The following is a 13,671-nucleotide window of genomic DNA, read 5'->3' as shown; positions in this document are numbered from 1 at the left end:
ACTGATTGTCGCCAAACTTTTTCTTCAGTCGGGCCTGGTGTTGATCCCGCCTATGGATCTTCCTTTCGATGTTCTCGAACCGCTGGTGGCCACACTGTCATCCCACCTGTTGTTTTTGGCATCTCGGTCAAATCCCTTCAGCTGTTTCGTTGAGTCCTGTGCCGGCATCTCCGGAAATCAGTAATGGGGATGAATGATGATGATGAGGACGACGCAATAACACCCAGTCATCTCGAGGCAGGTGCAAATCTCTGACCCCCGGGAATCGAACCCAGGACCCCGTGCTCGGGAAGCGAGAACTCTACTGCGAAACCACGAGCTGCGGACTCTGTAACTGAAGTACCTGAAGAAATTCTAGGAGAGAAAAAGCTAACAACGAAGAAGAAATGGTTCAGTGAGACATGTGAACAAGCTGTGAAGGCCAGGAAGCGAGCAAGGGCGGTGCACATGCTGGACAGACAATGAGCGGTACAGCAGAAAGCACTCAAGACTGTAAGAAGAGAAACAAATAGGATTCTGAGAACAGAAAAAATAAAGTTCATGAACAATATGATTAATGAAAGCTAAAAGTAAATACAATTTCAGACAGCAGGAAAATGTTTCAGATGTTGAAACATGTGAGAAGCGGTCACAGAAACGAAGCTTTAGTTAGTAATGAAAAGTTTGGAAATTTGCCAACAGACAAGAAAAGAATTCTGAATAGGTGGAGATAATATTTTGAAGGGCTGTTAAATACTGAAGACCCAGAGAATGTCTTTCCACATGAGAATAATACAGAGGGTGAAGGAGAAGCCGCAAACATTCAAGTGACTCAACAAGATGTAGAAGGAGCAATGAGGAAACTAAAGAATAATAAGGCACCAGGAGAGAATAGGATAACGGCAGAGATGTTGAAGGCAGGAGGAGAAACACTTTAGGAAGAGCTACACAATCTCATAAAATAACTATGGGAGAACAGGAAACCCCAGAAGATTGGAAATCAGCCGTCATTATCCCACTGCATAAAAAGAACAATAATAGTAACTGTAACAACTACAGAGGCATTTCTCTCCTAAGTGCACCTTATAAAGTTCTATCTTTAATAATACTTGAAAAACGTAAGCCATTTGCAAAAGATATTGTAGGAGAGTACCAAGCAGGCTTCGAGGAAGGACGATCAACCATCGATTAAATTTCCACCATGAGGCAAATCTGGGAAAAGTGCTGGGAATTCAATCATCAGTTTCTGGTGACGTTCGTGGACTTCTCAAAGGATTATGACAATATCGACAGATTAAGTAAGCGCAACATCCTGAGAGAGCTTGGTGTACCAATGATGTTAATAAATATGGTCAAGGTGTGCACAGCGGAGACAACAGCCAAAGTCAAATAGCAAGGCCACTCGTCCGAGGAATTCCATATCAGAACGGGTGTGAGACAAAGTGATGTTATTTCAGCACTGTTATTTAATCTCGTCCTAGAGAAAGCAATCCGAGAAACGAAGAGGAAAAACAAAGGGATGACGCTAAATGGTAGGACAGATTTATTGGGTTATGCAGACGAAATCGCAGTTCTATCGGAATCAGAGGTAGAGATGGTAGAAACTGTAGAGGACCTAGCGCTAAATGCAGATAAGATCGGGTTACGGATTAATACGGAAAAGACCGGGGTAATGGAGGTATCAAGAGAAGCCCCTAATGACATCCCATTACAGATAGGGATATGGAAATTTACTATAGCGGAAAATTTTGAATACCTTGGTACATGGTGCAGCAGGCAAAATCATTTAAAAGAGGAAATAAACCAACGTATTGTGGACGAGTCTAAAACTTATTTCAGTCTAAAGCAGATAATGTCATCCAGGAAGCTGTCAATGAGACCAAACATAAAGCATACAGTGCTGTGATAGTTTTGGTAATTTGTCGTAAGGTCTTATGGGACCAAACTGCTGAGGTCATCGGTTCCTAAGCTTACGCACTACTTAATCTAACTTAAACTAACTTACACTAAGGATAACACACACACCCGCCCATGCCCGAGGGAGGACTCGAACCTCCGACGGGGGGAGCTGCGTGGACCGTGACAAGGCGCCAGCTGTGATAGTGCCAGTATTGTTGTATGGGACAGAAACCCTAAGCACAACAAAGAAGGATGAAGAAAACTTATTGATCTTCGAAAGAAAAATTATGAGAAGGATCTCTGGACCTGTCCAGGAAGGGAGCTCGAGGATCGTGGAGAAAAAAAAAAAAGGAATTGTATGAGCTGATGAGGCAACCGAAAATCGTTCAAAAACTGAAAACGCGGAGAATAAGCTTGGCAGGCCACATTACTAGGAGACCAGACACCTCTCGGGCAAAAGCCGTACTTAAGGGAAGACCTGATGGTACCAGTCCAATAGGAAGACCCAGGAAACGGTGGGAGGATGAGTTACAAAAAGACCTTTGACAGCTAGGAGTCCGTGACAAATGGTTCAAATGGCTCTCAGCACTATGCGACTTAACTTCTGAGGTCATCAGTCGCCTAGAACTTAGAACTAATTAAACCTAACTAACCTAAGGACATCACACACATCCATGCCCGAGGCAGGATTCGAACCTGCGACCGCAGCGGTCACGCGGATCCAGACTGAAGCGCCTTTAACCGCACGGCCATACCGGCCGGCCAGTCCGTGACAACTGGATCCAAAGTGCACAAGATCGCCATCTATGATGGAGCATTGTGAGGTCGGCGCATGATCTACAAGGTACTCGATCGCCGATGTGATGATGATAAGCTCCATACTTCACGTGGGCACAGCGAAACGAAACAAAACTACACAGCTACGGATAACGGTTAAACACATGAATCACAGCGAGGCAGTCGTATTACCAAACGTCACATGCGATTCATCACATAATTTGGGAATTACTAGTGATAAGCGATCGATCGCTGCGACCTTCAATTCGCCCATACACCTGCCATCTCCGGACAGATGTACAACATGGCGGCAGATAGCTTCGATTTGTCGCTCGTAAGTGGTGCTCTTAAGAGATTAATCCCTCGATGAATATTGAGTGCAGTCGATACGCTCACGAGTGCATCTACGTCATCAAAGTATGAGATGTGCGTATTAGGTTTGTGTGGCAACACGGTCCTCAGTGAAAAATAACGCCACTTATAGTAACAATGCCGTCATATTCATCCAGAGTGACTCAGGTAAGGAGAATCTGGTGATATATTGTCGCCTTCCATCACACGACGAACCCACTACCACATCACCATCGCTGCCAGCATTGTCTGCATTAAGAAATAATTTTGGGATATAGTTTTGTCTAAATACAGTTTATTAGCAAACCATTGCAACCCCTTTACCCCCTCTGCATATGTGTACCATCATTTTCGTTACTCATTGTTACCTGGGATAGGACCCAGTTTCTTATTGCCCTCTATGAAAGTTCGAAAATCATTGTGAATAAAAAGAACAAAAGAAAAATGCTGGATCGAATTTTGTTTACTTAAAATTTACCTTCAATTTGGTAAAAAAGGTATAAGTTTTGCTTCCCTTGAGTGCATATTAATTTGTAATCAATAACACAGGGAGTGGAGTTAGCAGCCCCACTGGCGCTCTTGATTGAACATGTTTTATTTACATAAAATATTTACAGCAATAAAATAGATACAAAATGGAAATTAGGTATAAAAATGATGACTGTGTTTACTTTGAAGTGGGCTATGCAACACGGGTGAATTTGTAACTGCTCCTGGTAAAGTTAGATGAATGGGTGGAAGACTTCTTGGAAATTGAGGTAATGTATCAGAAGTCTGGTGTGATTCACTAAAGGACAGTGAAGAAGACAGGTTGTCAGTGTTATCGACATCGGCTTTTGTTAAGTGGAAGATGAAGACTTGGACAACGGACCCTTGTGCTATGGAAGGGATAGATGCCTATATATGTAGTGTCAGGAAGTAGCTCGTGGTTAGCGTTCTGGACTGTCGATCGTGAGGCTCCAGTTTCAGCTCCCAACTAGATCAGGGACTTTTTTTCGATCGGAACTGGATACATGTGCTATCATCATCAACTCGCAAGTGAACTCAAATAAAAAATAAACTTGTACCAGGTGTCCGAACATCCCAAATGCGAATCTCCTGGCCAATAATGTCATAGGCATATTTCATTTCAAATGTAGCTGGTAGGAAGAACACATGTCTTAAGTGGGACTTAGAGCCCTTGGAGTCCTAGCAATATACAAAAATTATAATTTTGAAAATTTTTCACATACTTAACCTTTCTTATCATAGTAGGCCACGAACGCAAGAAGAGTGTGGCAAAAAATAAACAATCAATTGTTTTAAGAAGATAGTTGCACTTTAGAATAGAAATGAAAAGTGTTTCATAAAATTAATCTTTATTGTTGTAATAAACAACGAATATAAAGTGATATGGTGAAAATGTGAACAATAAGTGTATTAATAGGTGTCTTCACTTTGGAGCCATTAGGACAAACAGTTTTCAATTAGTCATTACTTCATATGATATATTTGAAAGCAAATCGGTATTTTTCCTAGATAAAATCACACATCTTGAAACTTCCATGAACTGAGAACGCCTAAAACAAATTATAGTTGAAAATAACAAGCAAAAATAGACCTAAAATTTAACAACTTTTGTATCACAACTACATACTCTCCCTGTGGTTTAATTTCTATAATAATCACAAAAGCAGTAGTAAAAATTCAAATTTACATTACAATAACATAATACATGGTGAGTCAGGAGGAAAGTTATATGCTTTGAAGGGTGATAGTATTGATGACTTTGAGCAAAAGACTTCAAATGAACATACGTCCTTTTCTTAACCGTATCCGACATACAGCTAATTGAAAATCACTGCCGTCAGTCACATGTCCTTCTTCACTATCACTCCCATGCGAATACAGTCAAAGCGACATTAGGCTACGTAATGATGACTTTCTCGGTGATGTATAGTGCGGTATTATTGATGAATAACTCATCGGTTCAATTGTTTTAGATAACTATTTCAATGGAGTAGTTATCTTGATTTCTATCAAAAAGTGTTACCAGAATACTTGGAGAATATTCCTTTGGCAACACGATGTCATAAAATATTCCTTTGGCAATACGTCGTCATATGTACTTTCAGCACGACGGTGCTTTTACACATTCCTATGGCCAGTGAAACAGACTTCACTGAAAAGTATCGTTGGTGTTGGGTCGGTCGCCACAGAGTCATTTCTTGACCACCGAGGTCACACGATCTTACTCCACAGTTTACTGTTTGTGGATTTGGCTTAAGAGCGAAGTTTACAAGCGCAGAGTGGACACAAAGGAGGAACTTCTCGCTCGTATTTTACATGTGTGTGGTCAAGTACAGGAACATACAAATGAGCTCAGATCAGCAACACAGCAGTTGTCTACAAGAGCTGCAAAATGCGTTGTATTTGACAGTGGACTTTCCGAACATCTTTTGCGAGGAAATGTACAGAATTAAACAAAACATTAGATCACAATGATTCACTTACTATTACCTGCATGTGGCTTACTCCCCGCTGTTTTCATTAGTTTCCTCGGAAACCGTTGAGAAAAGAGCATACGTTCATATGACGTTCTCTGTTCAGAATCGCTAATGCTATCATTCCTCAAAGCATCTACTTTTCTTCGTGACTCACCTTGTATACTTACTTTCAATGATCTTCTCAATATGGCTACAACAAAAAGGAAACCGCATGTTGGAAGATCCTAAAATCACTAGCACAATTTCTGAGCTGACTGTTGCTTTGAACGCTATAAGTGACTACTAAAATGCGCCACATTGGTAGAAGTTGTAACGTCCCCTTCGAAAAATTTATAAATTACTGTGCTGGTAAACCTCTTACGTTATTTTATTTTCAAACAGCTGAGCAAAACTGAACGTGCTCAGACGTTTCTCTCTTTACTTATTCTAATCATCAATAAACTGATACACAATATTTTTAGCGCAACGCAATCTGACTTTCAATAATCCCTAAAAAAGAATGTCCCTGACTAACAATAACCTATACCTTTCATGAATCACTTACCTCACAAAAATCTTCGGTACTCGAACTACTGCAATACAGCGAGCACCAATACTGCCAGCTAAATAAAAGATTCTAACTATTGTAGGCAGTAACTACTGATAGGCATAGTTAGCAAATGAAAGATTTTGATAGAGAACAAACAATGTACTTACCTTAATAATGTTCAAAAGTCATCAAATATATATGTTCATGATATCCAGTATTACAAATTTACTCTTTCTGATGGACACACGTCCAGATCGTCCGCTCTCAAAATTCTGCCATCTCTCTCCCCACATCCACCACTGCTGGCGGCTCACCTCCAACTGCGCAACGCAACGCGCTGTTCACATCCAAATGCCCAACACTGCAATAGCAAATATTCCAGCAATGCAAACCAGCCACAGACTGCACACAGCACAGTCAGTGATTTTCATACAGAGCACTACGTGGCGTTACCAACATAAAAACCTAAACAGCCTACTTACAAAATACGTGAGTGTATCACTATAGTTGGAGTCACGAACGATGGCGGTCGGCCGCGCGGAGTGGCCGCACGGTTTAAGGCTTCTTGTCATTGACTGCGCGGCCCCTCCCGTCGGAGGTTCAAGTCTTTCCTCAGGCATTGGCGTGTGTGTTGTTATTAGCATAAGTTAGTTTAAGTAATGTGTAAGTCTAGAGACCGATGGCTTAAGCAGTTTGGTCCGTTAGGAATTCACACACGTTTGAACATTTGATGGCGGTCGAGTTTAGGCTTGTTCTGCGCCCTACCTCACGCGTTCTCCGACAGCCAATGAGCGTTCAGCAGTGTTCTGGACGCATTACTGTGAATGTTGGATGCAGTACAAGCATTATACCTGATCGCAAGGAGTTATTTAGTGAATTTTTATACCATTTATTGCGAATTGTCTTGGTTGATGGTGGTTGTAAGCGACAAATTCTACACAAGCAAGCGAGAGACATAATTTCATCAAGCGCAAAGCAGGTGTATACACTTACCGCAACTGTCACTTGGAACCGGCAACATCGCTCGTGGATGGGACTGTAAAAGTATCTGCCTTGCATTATCATCGATGGTTTCATGCGAAAGGAAGCGGTACTTAAAAAATTAATAAAATGGTGGTTTCGTGCAAAAACAGCTGGGTGTCAAAGGGTTAAAATGTACATGAGATTAACTGGAAAATGTGTGGAGATGAAGAGAAGAAAATGTGAAACAGTAAAGGAGCGCCAGTGGCTCATGCTCAGTGGCTCATGTGGACGCAATGGTGTACTGCTGATCAAGTATCTGGGCCTATGGATGACTATGAGGAGGGGAGAGAGCTTCATTAACTGGTAAAGGATTCGTGTGAGAGAGGGTGGTCAAGTAGACATCGAAAAGTGAGTTTGTAGAAGAAAGCGATAGAACTTGAAGGGAACAGAAACGCATCAGTACTGATAAGAATAGGCCAAACAGCCTAATGCTTGAAACTTCCTGGCAGATTAAAACTGTGTGCCCGACCGAGACTCGAAATCGGGACCTTTGCCTTTCACGGGCAAGTGCTCTATCATCTGAACTACCGAAGCACGACTCGCACCCGGTCCTCACAGCTTTACTTCTGCCAGTATCTCGTCTCCTACCTTCCAAACTTTACAGAAGCTCTCCTGCGAACCTTGCAGAACTAGAAGTCCTGAAAGAAAGAATACTGCAGAGACATGGCTTAGCCACAGCCTGGGGGATGTTTCCAGAATGAGATTTTCACTCTGCACTGGAGTGTGCGCTGATATGAAACTTCCTGGCAGATTAAAACTGTGTGCCCGATCGAGACTCGAACTAGGGAGACTCGAACTAGGGACCTTTGCCTTTCACGGGCAAGAACTCTACCATCTTTTTTTTAGCTTCTTTGCTTTTGTCGTTTTTTTATTATTATTATGATTATTATTATTAAGAGTCCATCCTTCTACCGACTTTTTTAATTTTTTTATTTCATGTACTTTTTTATGTTTTCGATGCCAAATCCTCATTTTTCTTACTTTTTGCGAGTGCTCGGTCACTTTTTTTTTGGTCGGCCTCCTATTTTTTTTTGTAAGCTGGATGCCTAAATTACCTTTGCTAACATCAACGAGAATAAATATTTCTTCTTAATATTAACTAAAGGAAATGAATCTTCCTCTTGCTAATGGAAAGACAAGTATATTAAAATAAACTGAAACGTGAAGTCTCTCATCTTCATAAGGAAAACATAAAATCTTGCATCCCCTTGAAAAACGTTTTTTAGAACTTAAAACTTCTCTGCGTATGGCATAAGATGATTAAAAAAAATACATAAAATTTGATGTATAATTTCTTCATGAAGATGTCGTCTGGTGCGTCTCGCCACGGACTTGATTTCTTTTCTGTAGTGTCTCGTGAAAGGATCGAAAACATTCCGGTTCTAGTTATCTGTAATCGTGCAAGGCTGACATCTCTGAATTCCACACCAATCTTAACCTTTTATTGTTCTCTGTATGATTTTATTCCATGATTCTATTTAGGAAGCATGCGTAATTTTTTTTGTAGTCTTTTGTCCGCATGAGATGATGGTGCTGAGTCCTTAGATACACCCAGTAATCTTCTTTGCTTTTATTTGCTGCCTTCAAGATATAGTGCACTGTGTGCCCTTTTAGCCAGTTAACAGCATTTCTTTTCGTATTAGGATATGGCACTGCGTCTGGAGTCAGAAAATCTGCGGCGGTGAAAACGGTTGGAGATGTTCTGTTAACGGTCGCTAATTTCTGCTTAACTATATGCCATATGTCTCTTACTCTTTCACACACGAATCGGTGTTCTTCAGTGTCAAGAAGGTTGCATGACGCGCACAAGGGCGAATTTGTGAGATGTATAGCATGCAATTTGGAATTAGTTGATATTTTCCTGTTGACTGCATTATACCAAGTTGCTTTCACCTTAGAGGGTAAGTTTCGAGCGTGGATATTTTTCCAAATTGCAGACCAGTCGTTGTTGGGGTATTTTCTTTCAATAATATTTCCTTCCTTAGCTTCCATAAAATATGTATAGATGTCCTCTATTTTCTTCAACTGCTGTTCTGAGAGCCTCGATGAGAGATAACTGTACTCAACGATAAAAGTTTTTGGGTGACAAAGACCAGCTGGTATATGCTTCACATCTATTGGTGGCTGCATGCTTGCTGGAGAAATTTCATTCGGCAAGTGGGCCGTTAAGCTGTCGGGCATCTGTTTCCATTGCTTGCACATTCGACACACATATATAACGCTCGTGACCTGTAACTGACATCAACAAGGTTTAAACCTCCTTTCCTTGTTGGAAGTGTTAGTGTATTGAATTTCACTTTGAAAATGTTGCCTTGGCTTACAAAGCTTCCTATCGCGGATAAAATTCTTCTGGCTGTTTCTAATGGCATCGAAAAAGCTTGGACAACATAGTTAAGTTTGGATGTTATATACACATTTACTAGTGTGGTTTTCTGTATCTCGTCCAGTTGCCTCATACTGTTTCCTTGTACAGATGCTCGTATGCTTGCAAGTATTTTTTTATAATTGACAGCAATAGTGTGTTGGATGTTGCTCCTAAATTCAATACCCAAACATTTCAATGTGGATACTTCCGTCAATTGTCCCCAATTTTGCATGCATATTCCTCTGCCTAGGTTCATGATGCCTGACTTCCTTTTATTTAGTTTGGCGCCGGAAGCAAGTTCATATGTGTGTACAATCTGAAGAGCTTTCGCCACTTCATCTTCATTTATAACCAGGACGCCCACATCATCTGCGTAGGCGTCGCTCACTATTTTCTTGCCGTTTATACACAATCCTTGCAGGTGATGCGTGAGTGTCGCGAGGAGAGGTTCTATTGCTATTGCGAAAAGGGCCATTGACATTGGGCAACCTTGACGTACGGATCCAGTCAATTCAATCTCTCTACTTAGTTGTCCGTTTATCATTATTCGTGCTACACTGTTTTTCAGAATTTGTTGAACAATCCTCACGAATCGTGGTGGGAATCCCATGACTGCCATGATTACAAGGAGATACTTATGACCTACTCTGACAAAGGCCTTCTCGAAGTCTAATGACACTAAAGCACGTTTTACTCTGCATACATTTGCGGTTGATATTATATCCCTATATTCGCATATATTCTGATAGATGTTTCTGTCTTTGCCTACACATATTTGGTACGGGCCAGTTACAGAGTTAATAACCATTTTTATTCTTCTTGCTAATACGCGGGCCATAATTTTGTAATCACTGTTGAGTAATGTTACTGGGCGAAGGTTTTCAATTGCTTTGCTAAGTGAGTTTTTAGGAATTAGAACTATGATCCCTTCAGGAAATTCTTTGGGAGCGGCAACAGTGCCATTCATGAGTTCGTTGTGCATGCATAGCAACTTGCTTTCATTTCTGGCCTGAACACTTGGTAGAATTCCACGTGGATACCATCAGGTCCTAGAGACTTATTTTTAGGACTCTGTGCTATTGCGTCGATCAATTCGTCCTCTTCTATTTCAGCCGTGAGATTTTCTACTTGCTCTGTGCTAATTCGTCCTGATACGTTTGTAACGAGATCCCGCCGCGCCTCGTCGACGGTAGGTTTGGTGGACATCATATCTGAAACATATTTATGAACAGCGTTTCGAATTTCATTCTTCTTTGTGTGACTGGTCCCATCAGGTAACTTAACTTCTGTCAGTATTTTTCTGTTTCCTCTCTTATTCTCACGCATTACATGGTACATAGCTGTTTCTTCTCCTTCTACAATGTTTTGTATTCTCGCCCTGACTTTAAAACCTTCTGACTGTCGCCGCTTCAGTGCTAGAAGTTTTGCTTTAACTTCCTGAATCCGGCTAAAGTTCTCCATTAATCGTGTGTCCTGGGTGTACAGGTCTCTAAGGCAGCTAAAATAAAATTCAGTCGTCTTTTTAATCCAGAAACTTTTCTGCCGTGAGTAATCGATCAGCATTCTTCTTATTTTAGGCTTAGCACATTGTAACCACCAAGCTATGGCAGAATTGTATAGCGGAAATCGTTTCTCGCATTCTTGTCACACATTAGTAAATGCTACGCGACATTCCTGATCTTGTAGATGTGTAATGTTGAGTCTCCATATGCCCCTCGCTCGGTAAGTCTCTTGTTTTTCCAAATTTACTGTGGTGATGTATGCGGCGTGGTCAGAAAACATAGTGGGCCAGACCTCAGACTGGAGTACATCGTTCTTAAAGTTAGACGAGACGTAAATTCTGTCTAGCCTGCTTGCTGAGTGACTGGTAAAATATGTGAAACCGGGCTGTACGCCATGGGTATGTTCCCAGGTATCGGTTAATTGCATTTGGTGGACTATTCTTTCCAGTTCTAAGGACTTGTTGAAATTCGGTCCTGGTCTTTCGGGCTAAGTACAGAATTAAAATCGCCGGCTAGTATTATATAATCTTGACGTGTACCGAAGAGATGAACGATTTCACTTTTTAAAAAATCCACTCTAGCACGCCTGTTATTGTTGCCTGACGGTGCATAAACGTCGATGATGCGGGCACTATTAACAGTCACTGCAACCCCTCTGCTGTTTTCACGTTTTGCTATTTGTGTGACACGGATGCCTTCTTTCGTGAGAATTGCGGTTCACAGCTCTGCACCGATACCGGGGTTTGGCTCAAATGGTTCAAATGGCTCTGAGCACTATGCGACTTAACTTCTTAGGTCATCAGTCGCCTAGAACTTAGAACTAATTAAACCTAACTAACCTAAGGACATCACACACATCCATGCTCGAGGCAGGATTCGAACCTGCGACCGTAGCGGTCGCTCGGCTCCAGACTGTAGCGCCTAGAACCGCACGGCCACCCCGGCCGGCGAACGGGGTTTATTATGGCGTTGTATCCACGTATCTTTTCTAATTTAATATCTGTTACTTCCTGTAACAGTAGTATATCAACGTCAGCTGCGTATAGAAAGTCTTGCAGATGTTGTAAATGCAGGGGGAGCGTATCTTATTAATGTTCAACGTAGCGATTTTGTAGGCTTGTGTTGCGTTCATATTGTCCTATTCATTACTGAAGTCAATATTCGTCGTACGAAGTGCTGTCGGAGGAAAATCCTTTTTCACATGTATGTTCCGGCAATGATGTATCCATCGTGTTCAGTTGATCTCTTGGGGCAGGAGTCTGTTCCGTTCCTCCAGTTTCATTCAATTCTTCATCTTGATTCATTTCATCCGATTCATCAGCCCAGGTTTTGTGTTGATTAGCTTTCGATGTCTCTTTTTCTGCATTTCTAGTATCAGGAAAAACCTTGTCTGCATTGAAATTTGCTAGCAGTTTCAATCCCTCGTGTGACGAATGGTCCGTTGACATAGGGCATGGTGTATCTCATTTGGCTTGCAAGAGGTCAGGTGCCTGCATACTCAGAACCGGATTACTATGTTGTTCTTCATGCAGTTTGTTGCTAATCTGCTTTGCTTTTGCTCGCAAAGACGGTGCCAGTTGTTCAGCCCCCTTATGAGCTAGTCTCCTCTTTTTATGTTTCCTTGGAGGACTGACTCTTGGGGACGTTTCATCGTTTTCCATTGCCTCTTGAGTTTCTTGCGCTCGGTCCTGTTCGCTGGCAAGTGATGGGTTGGTTTCCTTGTGGTTTTCTGGAGACTGCTCGTTATGAAGGACTATAACCGGTTCAGTAGTTTGTTCTATTTGAACAGAGATATTTGGTTCTTTTTCTTGACTCTTTGGCTATGTTGTCACCGTCGAGTCGCTGACTTCCATTATCACTTCCTTATCGCGAGCTGCATCATCCTGAGTAGCGTCCTGAGTAGCTTCAGGAGCGTGACGCGTATTGAGTTGTCCAGCGGCTGCCGCTACGTAAGTTAAAGGCAACGTTGACATGGCTGGGGGTCTCACTGCTTCGCCCGCAGGTAGCTGGGCCACTCGGCGTTGTATACACTGCGAGCGGACATGGCCTGTACCGCCGCAAGACGCGCAGGTTCTTGGCTGCCCATCATTTATTAGTATAGCCCGATAACCACAAACATTTATATACGAGGGTATGTGCTTGTGTAAATCAATTCGCAGTTGCCTGATACCATTCAAGACGGGGAACTTGTGAGCAGGAGACCACTTTTCTGCAAAATTGCTAATTATTCTCGCATAAGGAGCTATCACCGAATTGATCTCCTCAGCGGTAATTTCAAATGGTAGCTCAAAGATAAGGACAGTCCTTAATCCAAAGCTAGCATGCGTAACACGAACTTCACTAATATTGCCATCGTGGTGTTTGAACTTAAATGTTTCGCCACTAGATTCAACAATTTTGACACACAATTCCGTGTTTTTAAGCTTGACATACACAATGCTACTCACAATTGAAAGGTGAATACCTGTAATATCCTCGAACGAAATTTTCACAACTTCCTCTAACCATGTCTCAATTTCGAACGAATTCGGTCTCTGCCCTTTCTGGTCAAAAACAAATTTCAATGTGTCTCTTCTATTAGGCTGATTCATCTCTCCTTCTAATATGAATCCATCAAGAGTCTGAAATAACTCAGCTAACTACTGCAACAGGTGCTTGACTTACCGAACGGAGCGCAGCAGACCGCAGCGCACAGCACACGCCGGAGGTCCGCACACCACGGCCGCCAAAAGCCGACTGCCATCTGAGCTACCGAAGCAC

The sequence above is a fragment of the Schistocerca piceifrons genome, chromosome 3, assembly GCF_021461385.2.
Source record: "Schistocerca piceifrons isolate TAMUIC-IGC-003096 chromosome 3, iqSchPice1.1, whole genome shotgun sequence".
NCBI classification, from domain to species: Eukaryota; Metazoa; Arthropoda; class Insecta; order Orthoptera; family Acrididae; genus Schistocerca; species Schistocerca piceifrons.
Note: the sequence above shows the minus strand (reverse complement) of the source record.